General features: G+C 47.2%; 2 non-coding genes across 2 annotated transcripts; both read left to right on the top strand.

Moving 5' to 3' along the window:
* Positions 1–3,202: 3,202 nt before the first annotated feature.
* On the top strand, positions 3,203–3,275 carry trnaa-agc (transfer RNA alanine (anticodon AGC)). The gene has a single exon. It is a non-coding gene; the product is annotated as a tRNA-Ala (tRNA).
* Positions 3,276–17,272: 13,997 nt separating this feature from the next.
* trnaa-agc (transfer RNA alanine (anticodon AGC)) lies at positions 17,273–17,345 on the top strand. Its single transcript has one exon. It is a non-coding gene; the product is annotated as a tRNA-Ala (tRNA).
* The last annotated feature ends 2,992 nt before the right edge of the window (positions 17,346–20,337 follow it).

Below are 20,337 nucleotides of genomic sequence, written 5' to 3'. Positions count from 1 at the left end.
TTGGGCCTCTTTACCTGTTATGACATGGCCACTGTGGTGTCCCATTGTGCTGATGGGTAAAGCTGGGTCATGTTGATTCAATCGAGCTATTACAGATTTGAAAGCAGCAGGCATACCCGATGCAGAAAAGCTGAGCCAATTCTTCAGCACCTTGGAGATACTCACTCAGAAGGTCCTGGCTAGCAAGTAATATGACTTAGCTATCTGTCTGGGGAATTAGCTCAAATGGGAGAGCGCTTGCTTTGCATGTAAGAGGTAGTGGGATCGATGCCCACATTCTCCAATTTGGTTTTATATTCGGCCCAATGCTCGGGCCCATCCCTTGTGTGCACAGTTGACACTTGCCCCCAGTTTGTCCATGTGTTGATTCACTGCCAATCAGAATGATTTGCACAGCTGCCACAAGCATGTTGCTTCCATTGCTGTCAGCAACGGAGATGCAATGTGACGGGAATGGAAGAAAGTAAGGTGCAAAACAGCTTTTCTTTTTCTCACCATTCAACAGCACCTTCAGATTATGAGAGTGAAACCCAGCCTACTGCAGTGACAAAGAATGACCTAAGTTACACACCACATTTGCCATCTTACAAACTGCATTTAGCCACAATGTAAAGTGTTCATAAAATATTGAGTCCAATGAGAGAAGTAGACAGCAGTTTGCGATACAAAGTTAGAAACGATACCCATTACGACACAGTCCAAATCCGGGTAGCAGATGAAGGATCACAGCACGGCCATATCTTTGCCATTAAGATGGCAAAATAAAGTTGCAGGGCCAACAATCAGGAAAGAACGTCGACGTGATCGGTTTGCCTCGATTGCCAACTCTGTACAGCACATGTTTCCAGGGTGAATTGAGCAAAGTCTTTGTCAGGCAGGTGCCTGAATGCCAAATACAATTTATGTGTGCCCTTTAAGAAGTAAGTATGTCAGACAAAAAACTTAGTTAAAAGCAGGATTCTTACTTGATCATTAGATGATAGCTTGATGCAGAATTGCTGAGTCATTTCTGGAGATCCTTGGAGACAGGCATTGAGAGAATCTGGGCCCAATAAATGGGCAGCTGGCGACAAATTGGGGGAATTACCTCAAATGGTAGAGCGCTCGCTTAGCATGTGGGAGGTAGTGGGATCGATGCCCACATTCTCCACTTTCATTTTATCTTTGGGCCAACGCTTCAGGCCCACAAATTGTGTCAATCAACCAACAGTTGACACAAATGCTCTGTTTTGCCACGAGCTGATAGACTGCCATTCCCAATGTTTTGCACACTTGCCAATGTTTTGCACACTTTCCACAAGCATGTTGATCGCATTGCTGCCAGCAGCGGAGATGCAATGTGACGGGTTTGGCAGAAAAGAAGATGCGAAAAAAGCCTTTAATCTCTGAGCATGCATGACAGGATCTTCTGGTTATGAGAGTGACAAGCTGCCTACTGCACTAACAATCAATGACCTGATGTCCAGAACCAGATTTGCCACCTTACTGGCGGCATCCAGCCACAATGCAAAGTGATCACAAAAGATTGTGGCAGATGAAAGAATAATGCAGCAGTTTGCGATACAGAGTCAGAAACATTCTCCAGTATAACACAAGTCCAATCTGCAGGGAGCAGCTGGCGGGGCACAGCATGCCCACCACAGCTTTGGCGTTAAGCTGTCGATGTAAAGGTGCATGATGAAGACACAGCAAAGCGTCAAATTCATTGCATTGCCTCGATTGCTCAACCGGGAGAGCTGCAGACTCAATGGGTGAATGTATCAAAGGCATTGTCAGGTCGCTGCTTGAAAGCCCAATACAATTAGTGTGTCCTTTTCAAAGTAGGTGTGCATAAGGGAAGCTTTCCTAAAACAGTATTCCTAAATTGATTGTGGCTTACCATGTTGCTTCTAAGGCTGTAGAGCGATCTTTTATTTCATGTCAGAAATGAGCCTCAACACAGCTTTGTTGCTTCTGCAGTTGCATCCAGAGGCCAGCAGGGGTCCTCTGAGCTGCAGCGCATGGAAAATTGAGCACTCACCTGCACGCATAGAAAGATTTCTATCACTGAGTCAGGGTTGTCGACTGCTCCCTCACACTAGTGCTGACTGGTATTTTTTGTTCTCGCTTGTTTGGAGTCTTTAAGTTGGGCCTCTTTACCTGTTATGACATGGCCACTGTGGTGTCCCATTGTGCTGATGGGTAAAGCTGGGTCATGTTGATTCAATCGAGCTATTACAGATTTGAAAGCAGCAGGCATACCCGATGCAGAAAAGCTGAGCCAATTCTTCAGCACCTTGGAGATACTCACTCAGAAGGTCCTGGCTAGCAAGTAATATGACTCAGCTATCTGTCTGGGGAATTAGCTCAAATGGGAGAGTGCTTGCTTTGCATGTTAGAGGTAGTGGGATCGATGCCCACATTCTCCAATTTGGTTTTATATTCGGCCCAATGCTCGGGCCCATCCCTTGTGTGCACAGTTGACACTTGCCCCCAGTTTAACATGTGCTGATTCACTGCCAATCAGAATGATTTGCACAGCTGCCACAAGCATGTTGCTTCCATTGCTGTCAGCAACGGAGATGCAATGTGACGGGAATGGAAGAAAGTAAGGTGCAAAACAGCTTTTCTTTTTCTCACCATTCAACAGCACCTTCAGATTATGAGAGTGAAACCCAGCCTACTGCAGTGACAAAGAATGACCTAAGTTACACACCACATTTGCCATCTTACAAACTGCATTTAGCCACAATGTAAAGTGTTCATAAAATATTGAGTCCAATGAGAGAAGTAGACAGCAGTTTGCGATACAAAGTTAGAAACGATACCCATTACGACACAGTCCAAATCCGGGTAGCAGATGAAGGATCACAGCACGGCCATATCTTTGCCATTAAGATGGCAAAATAAAGTTGCAGGGCCAACAATCAGGAAAGAACGTCGACGTGATCGGTTTGCCTCGATTGCCAACTCTGTACAGCACATGTTTCCAGGGGTGAATTTAGCAAAGTCTTTGTCAGGCAGGTGCCTGAATGCCAAATACAATTTATGTGTGCCCTTTAAGAAGTAACTATGTCAGACAAAAATCTTAGCTAAAAGCAGGATTCTTACTTGATCATTAGATGATAGCTTGATGCAGAATTGCTGAGTCATTTCTGGAGATCCTTGGAGACAGGCATTGAGAGAATCTGGGCCCAATAAATGGGCAGCTGGAAACAAATTGGGGGAATTAGCTCAAATGGTAGAGCGCTCGCTTAGCATGTGGGAGGTCGTGGGATCGATGCCCACATTCTCCACTTTCATTTTATCTTTGGGCCAACGCTTCAGGCCCACAAATTGTGTCAATCAACCAACAGTTGACACAAATGCTCTGTTTTGCCACGAGCTGATAGACTGCCATTCCCAATGTTTTGCACACTTGCCAATGTTGTGCACACTTTCCTCAAGCATGTTGATTGCATTGCTGCCAGCAGCGGAGATGCAATGTGACGGTTTTGGCAGAAAAGAAGATGCGAAAAAAGCCTTTAATCTCTGAGCATGCATGACAGGATCTTCTGGTTATGAGAGTGACAAGCTGCCTACTGCACTAACAATCAATGACCTGAGCTACAGAACCAGATTTGCCACCTTACTGGCGGCATCCAGCCACAATGCAAAGTGATCACAAAAGATTGGGGCAGATGAAAGAATAATGCAGCAGTTTGCGATACAGAGTCAGAAACATTCTCCAGTATAACACAAGTCCAATCTGCAGGGAGCAGGTGGCGGGGCACAGCATGCCCACCACAGCTTTGGAGATAAGCTGTCGGTGTAAAGGTGCATGATGAAGACACAGCAAAGCGTCGAATTCATTGCATTGCCTCGATTGCTCAACCGGGAGAGCTGCAGACTCAATGGGTGAATGTATCAAAGGCATTGTCAGGTCGCTGCTTGAAAGCCCAATACAATTAGTGTGTCCTTTTCAAAGTAGGTGTGCATAAGGAAAGCTTTCCTAAAACAGTATTCCTAAATCGATTGTGGCTTACCATGTTCCTTCTAAGGCGGTAGAGCTATCTTTTATTTCATGTCAGAAATGAGCCTCAACACAGGTTTGTTCCTTCTGCAGTTGCATCCAGAGGCCAGCAGGGGGCCTCTGAGCTGCAGCGCATGGAAAATTGAGCACTCACCTGCACGCATAGAAAGATTTCTATCACTGAGTCAGGGTTTTCGACTGCTCCCTCACACTTGTGCTGACTGGTATTTTTTGTTCTCGCTTGTTTGGAGTCTTTAAGTTGGGCCTATTTACCTGTTATGACATGGCCACTGTGGTGTCCCATTGTGCTGATGGGTAAAGCTGGGTCATGTTGATTCAATCGAGCTATTACAGATTTGAAAGCAGCAGGCATACCCGATGCAGAAAAGCTGAGCCAATTCTTCAGCACCTTGGAGATACTCACTCAGAAGGTCCTGGCTAGCAAGTAATATGACTTAGCTAGCTGTCTGGGGAATTAGCTCAAATGGGAGAGTGCTTGCTTTGCATGTAAGAGGTAGTGGGATCGATGCCCACATTCTCCAATTTAGTTTTATATTTGGCCCAATGCTCGGGCCCATCCCTTGTGGACACAGTTGACACTTGCCCTCAGTTTGTCCATGTGCTGATTCACTGCCAGTCCGAATGATTTGCACAGCTGCCACAAGCATGTTGCTTCCAGTGCTGTCAGCAACGGAGATGCAATGTGACGGGAATGGAAGAAAGTAAGGTGCAAAACAGCTTTTCTTTTTCTCACCATTCAACAGCACCTTCAGATTATGAGAGTGAAACCCAGCCTACTGCAGTGACAAAGAATGACCTAAGTTACACACCACATTTGCCATCTTACAAACTGCATTTAGCCACAATGTAAAGTGTTCATAAAATATTGAGTCCAATGAGAGAAGTAGACAGCAGATTGCGACACAAAGTTAGAAACGATATCCATTATGACACAGTCCAAATCCGGGTAGCAGATGAAGGATCACAGCACGGCCATATCTTTGCCATTAAGATGGCGAAATAAAGTTGGCGGGACAACAATCAGGAAAGAACGTCGACGTGATCGGTTTGCCTCGATTGCCAACTCTGTACAGCACATGTTTCCAGGGGTGAATTTAGCAAAGTCTTTGTCAGGCAGGTGCCTGAATGCCAAATACAATTTATGTGTGCCCTTTAAGAAGTAAGTATGTCAGAAAAAAAACTTAGCTAAAAGCAGGATTCTTACTTGATCATTAGATGATAGCTTGATGCAGAATTGCTGAGTCATTTCTGGAGTTCCTTGGAGACAGGCACTGAGAGAACCTGTGCCCAAGAAATGGGCAGCTGAAGACAAATTGGGGGAATTAGCTCAAATGGTAGCGTGCTCGCTTAGCATGTGAGAGGTAGTGGGATTGATGCCCACATTCTCCACTTTCATTTTATCTTTGGGCCAACGCTTCAGGCCCACAAATTGTGTCAATCAACCAACATTTGACACAAATGCTCTGTTTTGCCACGAGCTGATAGACTGCCATTCCCAATGTTCTGCACACTTGCCAATGTTTTGCACACTTTCCACAAGCATGTTGATTGCATTGCTGCCAGCAGCGGAGATGCAATGTGACGGGTTTGGCAGAAAAGAAGATGCGAAAAAAGCCTTTAATCTCTGAGCATGCATGACAGGATCTTCTGGTTATGAGAGTGACAAGCTGCCTACTGCACTAACAATCAATGACCTGAGCTACAGAACCAGATTTGCCACCTTACTGGCGGCATCCAGCCACAATGCAAAGTGATCACAAAAGATTGGGGCAGATGAAAGAATAATGCAGCAGTTTGCGATACAGAGTCAGAAACATTCTCCAGTATAACACAAGTCCAATCTGCAGGGAGCAGGTGGCGGGGCACAGCATGCCCACCACAGCTTTGGAGTTAAGCTGTCGGTGTAAAGGTGCATGATGAAGACACAGCAAAGCGTCGAATTCATTACATTGCCTCGATTACTCAACCGGGAGAGCTGCAGACTCAATGGGTGAATGTATCAAAGGCATTGTCAGGTCGCTGCTTGAAAGCCCAATACAATTAGTGTGTCCTTTTCAAAGTAGGTGTGCATAAGGAAAGCTTTCCTAAAACAGTATTCCTAAATTGATTGTGGCTTACCATGTTGCTTCTAAGGCTGTAGAGCGATCTTTTATTTCATGTCAGAAATGAGCCTCAACACAGCTTTGTTGCTTCTGCAGTTGCATCCAGAGGCCAGCAGGGGTCCTCTGAGCTGCAGCGCATGGAAAATTGAGCACTCACCTGCACGCAAAGAAAGATTTCTATCACTGAGTCAGGGTTGTCAACTGCTCCCTCACACTTGTGCTGACTGGTATTTTTTGTTCTCGCTTGTTTGGAGTCTTTAAGTTGGGCCTATTTACCTGTTATGACATGGCCACTGTGGTGTCCAAATGTGCTGATGGCTAAAGCTGGGTCATGTTGATTCAATCGAGATATTACTGATTCGAAAGCAGCAGGCATACCTGATGCAGAAAAGCAGAGCCAATTCTTCAGCACCTTGGAGATAATCACTCAGAAGGTCCTGGCTAGCAAGTAATATGACTTAGCTAGCTGTCTGGGAAATTAGCTCAAATGGGAGAGTGCTTGCTTTGCATGGAAGAGGTAGTGGGATAGGTGCCGACATTCTCCAATTTGATTTTATATTTGGCCCAATGCTCGGGCCAATCCCTTGTGTACACAGTTGACACTTGCCCTCAGTTTGTCCATGTGCTGATTCACTGCCAATCCGAATGATTTGCACAGTTGCCACAAGCATGTTGCTTCCATTGCTGTCAGCAACGGAGATGCAATGTGACGGGAATGGAAGAAAGTAAGGTGCAAAACAGCTTTTCTTTTTCTCACCATTCAACAGCACCTTCAGATTATGAGAGTGAAACCCAGCCTACTGCAGTGACAAAGAATGACCTAAGTTACACACCACATTTGCCATCTTACAAACTGCATTTAGCCACAATGTAAAGTGTTCATAAAATATTGAGTCCAATGAGAGAAGTAGACAGCAGTTTGCGATACAAAGTTAGAAACGATACCCATTACGACACAGTCCAAATCCGGGTAGCAGATGAAGGATCACAGCACGGCCATATCTTTGTCATTAAGATGGCGAAATAAAGTTGCCGGGACAACAATCAGGAAAGAACGTCGACGTGATCGGTTTGCCTCGATTGCCAACTCTGTACAGCACATGTTTCCAGGGGTGAATTTAGCAAAGTCTTTGTCAGGCAGGTGCCTGAATGCCAAATACAATTTATGTGTGCCCTTTAAGAAGTAAGTATGTCGACTTCCGGGTGCGGCGATGACCAGCAGCTCCCTGTGAAACGGACTTTTGGGCTCTTGATAGGAGCCCCAACGGCAATTTTAACGGCTGAAAACACCGTGCGGTAAACCAGAAGGGTGTTCCCCCTGGACACGGATGGAAAAAGGAGAGGAAAGTGGCCGGATTGCAGCGGATCCTTTGGAACAACGGCAAGGAAGGCAAGCAGAAACCAAGATGGCGTCGGAAGGTGGCAGTTTCATATGGGGCCCTGAACAACAAGAGTTTCTGAAACGCTGCGTGGAGGAGATAAAAAAGGATATGAAGAAAGAGTTGTTGGCCCCGATATTACAGGCGATTGAAGGGCTGAAAGAGGAACAAAATACCCAGGAGCAGGAGCTTCGGGTCGTGAAGGCGAAAGCAGCAGAGAATGAAAACGATATATAGGGTCTGGTGGTGAAGTCGGAGATACAGGAGGCACACCAGAAACGATCTGTGGAGAGGTTGGAGGCACTGGAAAATAACGCAAGGAGGAACAACTTGAGGATTCTTGGCCTTCCTGAAGGTGTGGAGGGGGCGGACGTCGGGGCATATGTGAGCACGATGCTGCACTCGTTAATGGGAGTGGAGGCCCCGACGGGTCCGTTGGAGGTGGAGGGAGCATACCGAGTTATGGTGCGAGGATCGAGAGCAGGAGAAGCTCCCAGAGCCATAGTGGTGAGATTTCTCCGTTTTAAGGATAGAGAAATGGTCCTTAGATGGGCGAAGAAAACTCGGTGTAGTAAATGGGAGAACGCGGTGATCCGCGTCTATCAAGATTGGAGTGCGGAGGTGGCGAGAAGGAGGGCGAGCTTTAATCGGGCCAAAGCGGTACTTCACAAAAAAAAGATAAAGTTTGGAATGCTGCAACCGGCAAGACTGTGGGTCACATATCAAGGGAGGCACCACTACTTTGAGACGGCGGATGAAGCGTGGACTTTTATTGTAGAAGAAAAATTGGAATGATTGGACTACGAAAATGAACGTTTGGACAAAGTGGTGGGACGAGTGGGGGGGGGCGAAGAGGGATTGTATGATTAATCCTGCGGTATTGTAACCTTTCTTTCTCCCACAGGTGGTGATGGGGGGAGGTGGGGAGGGAGAGGAGATGGGGCGTTGGCCATGGGAGGCGGGGCCGAGGGAGAGGCGCGGGCTTGGTTCCTGCGCTATGATAATTAGGGCGGGAATAGAGAAGCAGGAAGGAGGGGGCGCCGCACGGGGCGAGCCGTGATCACGGGGGGAAGCCGAGGTCAGCCAGAGTTTGCTGACTTCTGGGAGCAACATGGGGGGAGTAATTACGCTAGCGGGGGGTCTAGCGGGGGGGGGGGGGAGGGGGGAATTACTGGGTTGCTGCTGCTGGGGAAAGGGGGGAGTGGGTACGGGAAAGGATGGGCGGGGGGGGCACCGTCTGGGAGAAATACAGCTGCGTGGGAACTGGGCGAGAAGCTGGAAAAAGATGATGGCTAACCGGCAAGGGGGGGGGGGGGTGGGAAGCCCCCCAACTCGGCTGATCACGTGGAACGTGAGGGGGCTTAACGGGCCGATAAAGAGGGCACGAGTACTCGCACACCTTAAGAAACTTAAAGCAGATGTGGTCAAGTTACAGGAAATGCACCTGAAACTGATAGATCAGGTTGGGTTGCGCAAAGGATGGGTAGGGCAGATGTTCCATTCGGGGCTGGATGCGAAAAACAGAGGGGTGGCTATATTAGTGGGGAAGCGGGTAATGTTCGAGGCAAAGACTATAGTGGCGGATAACGGGGGCAGATACGTGATGGTGAGTGGCAAATTACAGGGAGAGATGGTGGTGTTGGTAAACGTGTATGCCCCGAATTGGGACGATGCCAATTTTATGAGGCGAATGCTAGGATGCATCCCAGACCTAGAGACCGGAAAGCTGATAATGGGGGGAGGCTTTAACACGGTGTTGGAACCAAGGCTGGATAGGTCGAAGTCCAGGACTGGTAGGAGGCCGGCAGCAGCCAAGGTGCTTAAGGATTTTATGGAGCAGATGGGAGGGGTGGACCCGTGGAGATTCAGTAGACCTAGGAGTAAGGAGTTCTCGTTTTTCTCCTATGTCCATAAAGTCTATTCACGCATAGACTTTTTTGTGTTGGGTAGGGCATTGATCCCGAGGGTGAGGGGAACGGAATATACGGCTATAGCCATTTCGGATCATGCCCCACACTGGGTAGACTTGGAGATAGGGGAGGAAACAAGAGGGCGTCCACCCTGGAGAATGGACAGGGGACTAATGGCGGATGAGGGGTGTGCTTAAGGGTGAGGGGATGCATTGAAAAGTACTTGGAACTCAATGACAATGGGGAGGTTCAGGTGGGAGTGGTCTGGGAGGCGTTGAAGGCGGTGGTTAGGGGGGAGCTGATATCAATAAGGACACATAAAGGGAAGCAGGAGAGTAAGGAACGGGAGCGGTTGCTGCAAGAACTTTTGAGGGTAGACAGACAGTATGCGGAAGCACCGGAGGAGGGACTGTATAGGGAAAGGCAAAGGCTGCATGTGGAATTTGACTTGCTGACCACAGGCACTGCAGAGGCACAATGGAGGAAGGCGCAGGGTGTACAGTATGAATATGGAGAGAAGGCGAGCAGATTGCTGGCACACCAATTGAGGAAAAGGGGAGCAGCGAGGGAAATAGGGGGGGTGAGAGACGAAGATGGAGAGACGGAGCGGGGAGCGGAGAGAGTGAATGAAGTGTTTAAGACATTTTATAAAAAATTGTATGAAGCTCAACCCCCGGATGGGAGGGAGAGAATGATGGAGTTTTTGGATCGGCTGGAAATTCCCAAGGTGGAAGAGTAGGAAAGGATGGGATTGGGAGCACAGATCACGGTAGAAGTAGTGGTGAAAGGAATTAGGAACATGCAGACGGGAAAGGCCCCGGGACCGGACGGATTCCCAGTTGAATTTTACAGAAAATATTTGGACTTGCTCGCCCCGCTACTGACGAGGACCTTTAACGAGGCAAAGGAAAGGGGACAACTGCCCCCGACTATGTCAGAAGCAACGATATCGCTTCTTTTAAAGAAGGAAAAGGATCCGCTACAATGCGGGTCCTACAGACCAATCTCCCTCCTCAATGTAGATGCCAAGGTCTTGGCCAAGGTAATGGCAATGAGAATAGAGGAATGTGTCCCGGGGGTGGTTCATGAGGACCAAACTGGGTTTGTGAAGGGGAGACAGTTGAACACGAACATACGGAGGTTGTTAGGGGTAATGATGATGGCCCCACCAGAGGGTGAAACGGAGATAGTAGTGGCGATGGATGCCGAGAAAGCATTTGATAGAGTGGAGTGGGATTATCTGTGGGAGGTGTTGAGGAGATTTGGGTTCGGAGAGGGGTATGTTAGATGGGTGCAGCTGTTGTATAGGGCCCCAGTGGCGAGTGTGGTCACGAATGGACGGGGATCGGCATATTTTCGGCTCCATAGAGGGACAAGGCAGGGATGTCCTCTGTCCCCATTACTGTTTGCACTGGCGATTGAGCCCCTGGCGATAGCGCTGAGAGGTTCCAAGGGATGGAGGGGAATACTTAGGGGAGGAGAAGAACACCGGGTATCTTTATATGCGGATGATCTGCTACTATATGTGGCGGATCCAGCGGAGGGGATGCCAGAAATAATGCGGATACTTGGGGAGTTTGGGGATTTTTCAGGGTATAAATTGAACATGGGGAAGAGTGAGCTGTTTGTGGTGCATCCAGGGGAGCAGAGTAGAGAAATAGAAGACCTACCGTTGAGGAAGGTAACAAGAGACTTTCGTTACCTGGGGATCCAGATAGCTAAGAATTGGGGCACATTGCACAGGCTAAATTTGACGCGGTTGGTGGAACAGATGGAGGAAGATTTCAAGAGATGGGATATGGTAGCATTGTCAATGGCAGGGAGGGTGCAGGCGGTGAAGATGGTGGTCCTCCCGAGATTCCTCTTTGTGTTTCAGTGTCTCCCGGTGGTGATCACGAAGGCTTTTTTCAAAAGGATAGAAAAGAGTATCATGGGTTTTGTTTGGGCCGGGAAGACTCCGAGAGTGAGGAAGGGATTCTTACAGCGTAGTAGGGATAGGGGGGGGCTGGCACTACCGAGCCTAAGTGAGCATTATTGGGCCGCTAATATTTCAATGGTGAGTAAGTGGATGGGAGAGGAGGAAGGAGCGGCGTGGAAGAGATTAGAGAGGGCGTCCTGTAGGGGGATCAGCCGGCAGGCTATGGTGACAGCCCCATTGCCGTTCTCACCAAGGAACTATACCACGAGTCCGGTGGTGGTAGCTACACTGAAGATTTGGGGACAGTGGAGGCGACATAGGGGAAAGACCGGAGCACTGGGGGGGTCCCCGATAAGAAACAACCATAGGTTTGCCCCGGGTGGAATGGATGGGGGATATGGAATGTGGCAAAGAGCAGGTATAACGCAATTGAAAGATCTATTTGTGGATGGGAAGTTTGCGAGTCTGGGAGCGCTGACCGAGAAATATGGGTTGCCCCAAGGGAATGCATTCAGGTACATGCAATTGAGGGCTTTTGCGAGGCAACAGGTGAGGGAATTCCCGCAGCTCCCGACACAAGAGGTGCAGGACAGAGTCATCTCAAAGAAATGGGTGGGGGACGGTAAGGTGTCGGATATATATAGGGAAATGAGAGACGAAGGGGAGACTATGATGGACGAACTAAAAGGGAAATGGGAAGAAGAGCTAGGGGAGGAGATTGAGGAGGGGATGTGGGCAGATGCCCTAAACAGGGTAAACTCGTCGTCCTCGTGCGCCAGGCTGAGCCTGATTCAGTTTAAGGTATTACACAGGGCACATATGACTGGAACACGGCTCAGTAAATTTTTTGGGGTGGAGGATAGGTGTGCGAGGTGCTCGAGAAGCCCAGTGAATCATACCCATATGTTTTGGTCATGCCCGGCACTACAGGGGTTTTGGATGGGGGTGACAAAGGTGCTTTCGAAAGTAGTAGGAGTCCGGGTCGAACCAAGCTGGGGGTTGGCTATATTTGGGGTTGCACAAGAGCCGGGAGTGCAGGAGGCGAAAGAGGCCGATGTTTTGGCCTTTGCGTCCCTAGTAGCCCGGCGCAGAATATTGTTAATGTGGAAAGAAGCCAAGCCCCCGGGGGTGGAGACCTGGATAAATGATATGGCGGGGTTCATAAAGTTAGAGAGGATTAAGTTCGTCCTAAGGGGGTCGGCTCAAGGGTTTACTAGGCGGTGGCAACCGTTCGTCGAATATCTTGCGGAAAGATAGATAGGGGAGAACAAAGAAGGCAGCAGCAGCGGCCCAGGACTTGGGGGGGGGGGGGGAGGGATGGGGGGGGATGGGGGGGGGTGTGGCCTGAGACAAGGCAGTTGCCAATTAGGGCTAGTTTTTATTTTTTGTTATTTAATATTTATTTATTTGATGTTGTTTTTGTTTAAATTTAAAAAGGTCATTATTATCTGTATTGTTACAATGTTGTGTAAAGGATGCACAATGTACTGTGTTGGTTGACCAAAAATTTTCAATAAAATATTATTTAAAAAAAAAAGAAGTAAGTATGTCAGAAAAAAAACTTAGCTAAAAGCAGGATTCTTACTTGATCATTAGATGATAGCTTGATGCAGAATTGCTGAGTCATTTCTGGAGTTCCCTGGAGACAGGCACTGAGAGAACCTGGGCCCAAGAAATGGGCAGCAGAAAACAAATTGGGGGAATTAGCTCAAATGGTAGCTTGCTCGCTTAGCATGTGAGAGGTAGTGGGATCCATGCCCACGTTCTCCACTTTCATTTTATCTTTGGGCCAACACTTCAGGCCCACAAATTGTGTCAATCAACCAACAGTTGACACAAATGCTCTGTTTTGCCACGAGCTGATAGACTGCCATTCCCAATGTTTTGCACACTTGCCAATGTTGTGCACACTTTTCTCAAGCATGTTGATTGCATTGCTGCCAGCAGCGGAGATGCAATGTGACGGGTTTGGCAGAAAAGAAGATGCGAAAAAAGCCTTTAATCTCTGAGCATGCATGACAGGATCTTCTGGTTATGAGAGTGACAAGCTGCCTACTGCACTAACAATCAATGACCTGAGCTACAGAACCAGATTTGCCACCTTACTGGCGGCATCCAGCCACAATGCAAAGTGATCACAAAAGATTGGGGCAGATGAAAGAATAATGCAGCAGTTTGCGATACAGAGTCAGAAACATTATCCAGTATAACACAAGTCCAATCTGCAGGGAGCAGGTGGCGGGGCACAGCATGCCCACCACAGCTTTGGAGTTAAGCTGTCGGTGTAAAGGTGCATGATGAAGACACAGCAAAGTGTCGAATTCAGTGCATTGCCTCGATTGCTCAACCGGGAGAGCTGCAGACTCAATGGGTGAATGTATCAAAGGCATTGTCAGGTCGCTGCTTGAAAGCCCAATACAATTAGTGTGTCCTTTTCAAAGTAGGTGTGCATAAGGAAAGCTTTCCTAAAACAGTATTCCTAAATCGATTGTGGCTTACCATGTTCCTTCTAAGGCGGTAGAGCTATCTTTTATTTCATGTCAGAAAATAGCCTCAACACAGCTTTGTTGATTCTGCAGTTGCATCCAGAGGCCAGCAGGGGTTCCTCTGAGCTGCAGTGCATGGAAAATTGAGCACTCACCTGCACGCAAAGAAAGATTTCGATCACTGAGTCAGGGTTGTCGACTGCTCCCTCACACTAGTGCTGACTGGTATTTTTTGTTCTCGCTTGTTTGGAGTCTTTAAGTTGGGCCTCTTTACCTGTTATGACATGGCCACTGTGGTGTCCCAGTGTGCTGATGGGTAAAGCTGGGTCATGTTGATTCAATCGAGATATTACAGATTTGAAAGCAGCAGGCATACCCGATGCAGTAAAGCTGAGCAAATTCTTCAGCACCTTGGAGATACTCACTCAGAAGGTCCTGGCTAGCAAGTAATATGACTTAGCTGGCTGTCTGGGGAATTAGCTCAAATGGGAGAGCGCTTGCTTTGCATGTAAGAGGTAGTGGGATCGATGCCCACATTCTCCAATTTGGTTTTATATTCGGCCGAATGCCCGGGCCCATCCCTTGTGTACACAGTTGACACTTGCCCTCAGTTTGTCCATGTGCTGATTCACTGCCAATCCGAATGATTTGCACAGCTGCCACAAGCATGTTGCTTCCATTGCTGTCAGCAACGGAGATGCAATGTGACGGGAATGGAAGAAAGTAAGGTGCAAAACAGCTTTTCTTTTTCTCACCATTCAACAGCACCTTCAGATTATGAGAGTGAAACCCAGCCTACTGCAGTGACAAAGAATGACCGAAGTTACACACCACATTTGCCATCTTACAAACTGCATTTAGCCACAATGTAAAGTGTTCATAAAATATTGAGTCCAATGAGAGAAGTAGACAGCAGTTTGCGATACAAAGTTAGAAACGATACCCATTACGGCACAGTCCAAATCCGGGTAGCAGATGAAGGATCACAGCACGGCCATATCTTTGCCATTAAGATGGCGAAATAAAGTTGCAGGGCCAACAATCAGGAAAGAACGTCGACGTGATCGGTTTGCCTCGATTGCCAACTCTGTACAGCACATGTTTCCAGGGGTGAATTTAGCAAAGTCTTTGTCAGGCAGGTGCCTGAATGCCAAATACAATTTATGTGTGCCCTTTCAGAAGTAAGTTTGTCAGAAAAAAATCTTAGCTAAAAGCAGGATTCTTACTTGATCATGAGATGACAGCTTGATGCAGAATTGCTGAGTCATTTCTGGAGTTCCTTGGAGACAGGCACTGAGAGAACCTGTGCCCAAGAAATGGGCAGCTGAAGATAAATTGGGGGAATTAGCTCAAATGGTAGAGCGCTCGCTTAGCATGTGAGAGGTAGTGGGATCAATGCCCACATTCTCCACTTTCATTTTATCTTTGGGCCAACGCTTCAGGCCCACAAATTGTGTCAATCAACCAACAGTTGACACAAATGCTCTGTTTTGCCACGAGCTGATAGACTGCCATTCCCAATGTTTTGCACACTTGCCAATGTTGTGCACACTTTCCTCAAGCATGTTGATTGCATTGCTGCCAGCAGCGGAGATGCAATGTGACGGGTTTGGCAGAAAAGAAGATGCGAAAAAAGCCTTTAATCTCTGAGCATGCATGACAGGATCTTCTGGTTATGAGAGTGACAAGCTGCCTACTGCACTAACAATCAATGACCTGAGCTACAGAACCAGATTTGCCACCTTACTGGCGGCATCCAGTCACAATGCAAAGTGATCACAAAAGATTGGGGCAGATGAAAGAATAATGCAGCAGTTTGCGATACAGAGTCAGAAACATTATCCAGTATAACACAAGTCCAATCTGCAGGGAGCAGGTGGCGGGGCACAGCATGCCCACCACAGCTTTGGAGTTAAGCTGTCGATGTAAAGGTGCATGATGAAGACACAGCAAAGCGTCGAATTCATTGCATTGCCTCGATTGCTCAACCGGGAGAGCTGCAGACTCAATGGGTGAATGTATCAAAGGCATTGTCAGGTCGCTGCTTGAAAGCCCAATCAAATTAGTGTGTCCTTTTCAAAGTAGGTGTGCATAAGGAAAGCTTTCCTAAAACAGTATTCCTAAATCGATTGTGGCTTACCATGTTCCTTCTAATGCCGTAGAGCTATCTTTTATTTCATGTCAGAAATGAGCCTCAACACAGCTTTGTTGATTCTGCAGTTGCATCCAGAGGCCAGCAGGGGTTCCTCTGAGCTGCAGTGCATGGAAAATTGAGCACTCACCTGCACGCAAAGAAAGATTTCTATCACTGAGTCAGGGTTGTCGACTGCCTCCTCACACTAGTGCTGACTGGTATTTTTTGTTCTCGCTTGTTTGGAGTCTTTAAGTTGGGCCTCTTTACCTGTTATGACATGGCCACTGTGGTGTCCAATTGTGCTGATGGGTAAAGCTGGGTCATGTTGATTCAATCGAGCTATTACAGATTTGAAAGCAGCAGGCATACCCGATGCAGTAAAGCTGAGCAAATTCTTCAGCACCTTGGAGATACTCACTCAGAAGGTCCTGGCTAGCAAGTAATATGACTTAGCTAGCTGTCTGGGGAATTAGCTCAAATGGGAGAGCGCTTGCTTTGCATGTAAGAGGTAGTGGGATCGATGCCCACATTCTCCAATTTGGTTTTATATTCGGCCGAATTCCCGGGCCCATCCCTTGTGTACACAGTTGACACTTGCCCTCAGTTTGTCCATGTGCTGATTCACTGCCAATCCGAATGATTTGCACAGCTGCCACAAGCATGTTGCTTCCATTGCTGTCAGCAACGGAGATGCAATGTGACGGGAATGGAAGAAAGTAAGGTGCAAAACAGCTTTTCTTTTTCTCACCATTCAACAGCACCTTCAGATTATGAGAGTGAAACCCAGCCTACTGCAGTGACAAAGAATGACCGAAGTTACACACCACATTTGCCATCTTACAAACTGCATTTAGCCACAATGTAAAGTGTTCATAAAATATTGAGTCCAATGAGAGAAGTAGACAGCAGTTTGCGATACAAAGTTAGAAACGATACCCATTACGGCACAGTCCAAATCCGGGTAGCAGATGAAGGATCACAGCACGGCCATATCTTTGCCATTAAGATGGCGAAATAAAGTTGCAGGGCCAACAATCAGGAAAGAACGTCGACGTGATCGGTTTGCCTCGATTGCCAACTCTGTACAGCACATGTTTCCAGGGGTGAATTTAGCAAAGTCTTTGTCAGGCAGGTGCCTGAATGCCAAATACAATTTATGTGTGCCCTTTCAGAAGTAAGTTTGTCAGAAAAAAATCTTAGCTAAAAGCAGGATTCTTACTTGATCATGAGATGACAGCTTGATGCAGAATTGCTGAGTCATTTCTGGAGTTCCTTGGAGACAGGCACTGAGAGAACCTGTGCCCAAGAAATGGGCAGCTGAAGATAAATTGGGGGAATTAGCTCAACTGGTAGAGCGCTCGCTTAGCATGTGAGAGGTAGTGGGATCAATGCCCACATTCTCCACTTTCATTTTATCTTTGGGCCAACGCTTCAGGCCCACAAATTGTGTCAATCAACCAACAGTTGACACAAATGCTCTGTTTTGCCACGAGCTGATAGACTGCCATTCCCAATGTTTTGCACACTTGCCAATGTTGTGCACACTTTCCTCAAGCATGTTGATTGCATTGCTGCCAGCAGCGGAGATGCAATGTGACGGGTTTGGCAGAAAAGAAGATGCGAAAAAAGCCTTTAATCTCTGAGCATGCATGACAGGATCTTCTGGTTATGAGAGTGACAAGCTGCCTACTGCACTAACAATCAATGACCTGAGCTACAGAACCAGATTTGCCACCTTACTGGCGGCATCCAGTCACAATGCAAAGTGATCACAAAAGATTGGGGCAGATGAAAGAATAATGCAGCAGTTTGCGATACAGAGTCAGAAACATTATCCAGTATAACACAAGTCCAATCTGCAGGGAGCAGGTGGCGGGGCACAGCATGCCCACCACAGCTTTGGACTTAAGCTGTCGGTGTAAAGGTGCATGATGAAGACACAGCAAAGCGTCGAATTCATTGCATTGCCTCGATTGCTCAACCGGGAGAGCTGCAGACTCAATGGGTGAATGTATCAAAGGCATTGTCAGGTCGCTGCTTGAAAGCCCAATACAATTAGTGTGTCCTTTTCAAAGTAGGTGTGCATAAGGAAAGCTTTCCTAAAACAGTATTCCTAAATCGATTGTGGCTTACCATGTTCCTTCTAAGGCGGTAGAGCTATCTTTTATTTCATGTCAGAAAATAGCCTCAACACAGCTTTGTTGATTCTGCAGTTGCATCCAGAGGCCAGCAGGGGTTCCTCTGAGCTGCAGTGCATGGAAAATTGAGCACTCACCTGCACGCAAAGAAAGATTTCGATCACTGAGTCAGGGTTGTCGACTGCTCCCTCACACGAGTGCTGACTGGTATTTTTTGTTCTCGCTTGTTTGGAGTCTTTAAGTTGGGCCTCTTTACCTGTTATGACATGGCCACTGTGGTGTCCCAGTGTGCTGATGGGTAAAGCTGGGTCATGTTGATTCAATCGAGATATTACAGATTTGAAAGCAGCAGGCATACCCGATGCAGTAAAGCTGAGCAAATTCTTCAGCACCTTGGAGATACTCACTCAGAAGGTCCTGGCTAGCAAGTAATATGACTTAGCTAGCTGTCTGGGGAATTAGCTCAAATGGGAGAGCGCTTGCTTTGCATGTAAGAGGTAGTGGGATCGATGCCCACATTCTCCAATTTGGTTTTATATTCGGCCGAATTCCCGGGCCCATCCCTTGTGTACACAGTTGACACTTGCCCTCAGTTTGTCCATGTGCTGATTCACTGCCAATCCGAATGATTTGCACAGCTGCCACAAGCATGTTGCTTCCATTGCTGTCAGCAACGGAGATGCAATGTGACGGGAATGGAAGAAAGTAAGGTGCAAAACAGCTTTTCTTTTTCTCACCATTCAACAGCACCTTCAGATTATGAGAGTGAAACCCAGCCTACTGCAGTGACAAAGAATGACCTAAGTTACACACCACATTTGCCATCTTACAAACTGCATTTAGCCACAATGTAAAGTGTTCATAAAATATTGAGTCCAATGAGAGAAGTAGACAGCAGTTTGCGATACAAAGTTAGAAACGATACCCATTACGGCACAGTCCAAATCCGGATAGCAGATGAAGGATCACAGCACGGCCATATCTTTGCCATTAAGATGGCGAAATAAAGTTGCAGGGCCAACAATCAGGAAAGAACGTCGACGTGATCGGTTTGCCTCGATTGCCAACTCTGTACAGCACATGTTTCCAGGGGTGAATTTAGCAAAGTCTTTGTCAGGCAGGTGCCTGAATGCCAAATACAATTTATGTGTGCCCTTTCAGAAGTAAGTTTGTCAGAAAAAAATCTTAGCTAAAAGCAGGATTCTTACTTGATCATTAGATGACAGCTTGATGCAGAATTGCTGAGTCATTTCTGGAGTTCCTTGGAGACAGGCACTGAGAGAACCTGTGCCCAAGAAATGGGCAGCTGAAGATAAATTGGGGGAATTAGCTCAAATGGTAGAGCGCTCGCTTAGCATGTGAGAGGTAGTGGGATCGATGCCCACATTCTCCACTTCCATTTTATCTTTGGGCCAACGCTTCAGGCCCACAAATTGTGTCAATCAACCAACAGTTGACACAAATGCTCTGTTTTGCCACGAGCTGATAGACTGCCATTCCCAATGTTTTGCACACTTGCCAATGTTGTGCACACTTTCCTCAAGCATGTTGATTGCATTGCTGCCAGCAGCGGAGATGCAATGTGACGGGTTTGGCAGAAAAGAAGATGCGAAAAAAGCCTTTAATCTCTGAGCATGCATGACAGGATCTTCTGGTTATGAGAGTGACAAGCTGCCTACTGCACTAACAATCAATGACCTGAGCTACAGAACCAGATTTGCCACCTTACTGGCGGCATCCAGCCACAATGCAAAGTGATCATAAAAGATTGGGGCAGATGAAAGAATAATGCAGCAGTTTGCGATACAGAGTCAGAAACATTATCCAGTATAACACAAGTCCAATCTGCAGGGAGCAGGTGGCGGGGCACAGCATGCCCACCACAGCTTTGGAGTTAAGCTGTCGATGTAAAGGTGCATGATGAAGACACAGCAAAGCGTCGAATTCATTGCATTGCCTCGATTGCTCAACCGGGAGAGCTGCAGACTCAATGGGTGAATGTATCAAAGGCATTGTCAGGTCGCTGCTTGAAAGCCCAATACAATTAGTGTGTCCTTTTCAAAGTAGGTGTGCATAAGGAAAGCTTTCCTAAAACAGTATTCCTAAATCGATTGTGGCTTACCATGTTCCTTCTAAGGCGGTAGAGCTATCTTTTATTTCATGTCAGAAATGAGCCTCAACACAGCTTTGTTGATTCTGCAGTTGCATCCAGAGGCCAGCAGGGGTTCCTCTGAGCTGCAGTGCATGGAAAATTGAGC

The sequence above is a fragment of the Scyliorhinus torazame genome, chromosome 11, assembly GCF_047496885.1.
Source record: "Scyliorhinus torazame isolate Kashiwa2021f chromosome 11, sScyTor2.1, whole genome shotgun sequence".
Taxonomy (NCBI): domain Eukaryota; kingdom Metazoa; phylum Chordata; class Chondrichthyes; order Carcharhiniformes; family Scyliorhinidae; genus Scyliorhinus; species Scyliorhinus torazame.
This window is presented reverse-complemented; position numbering and strand designations above follow the sequence as displayed.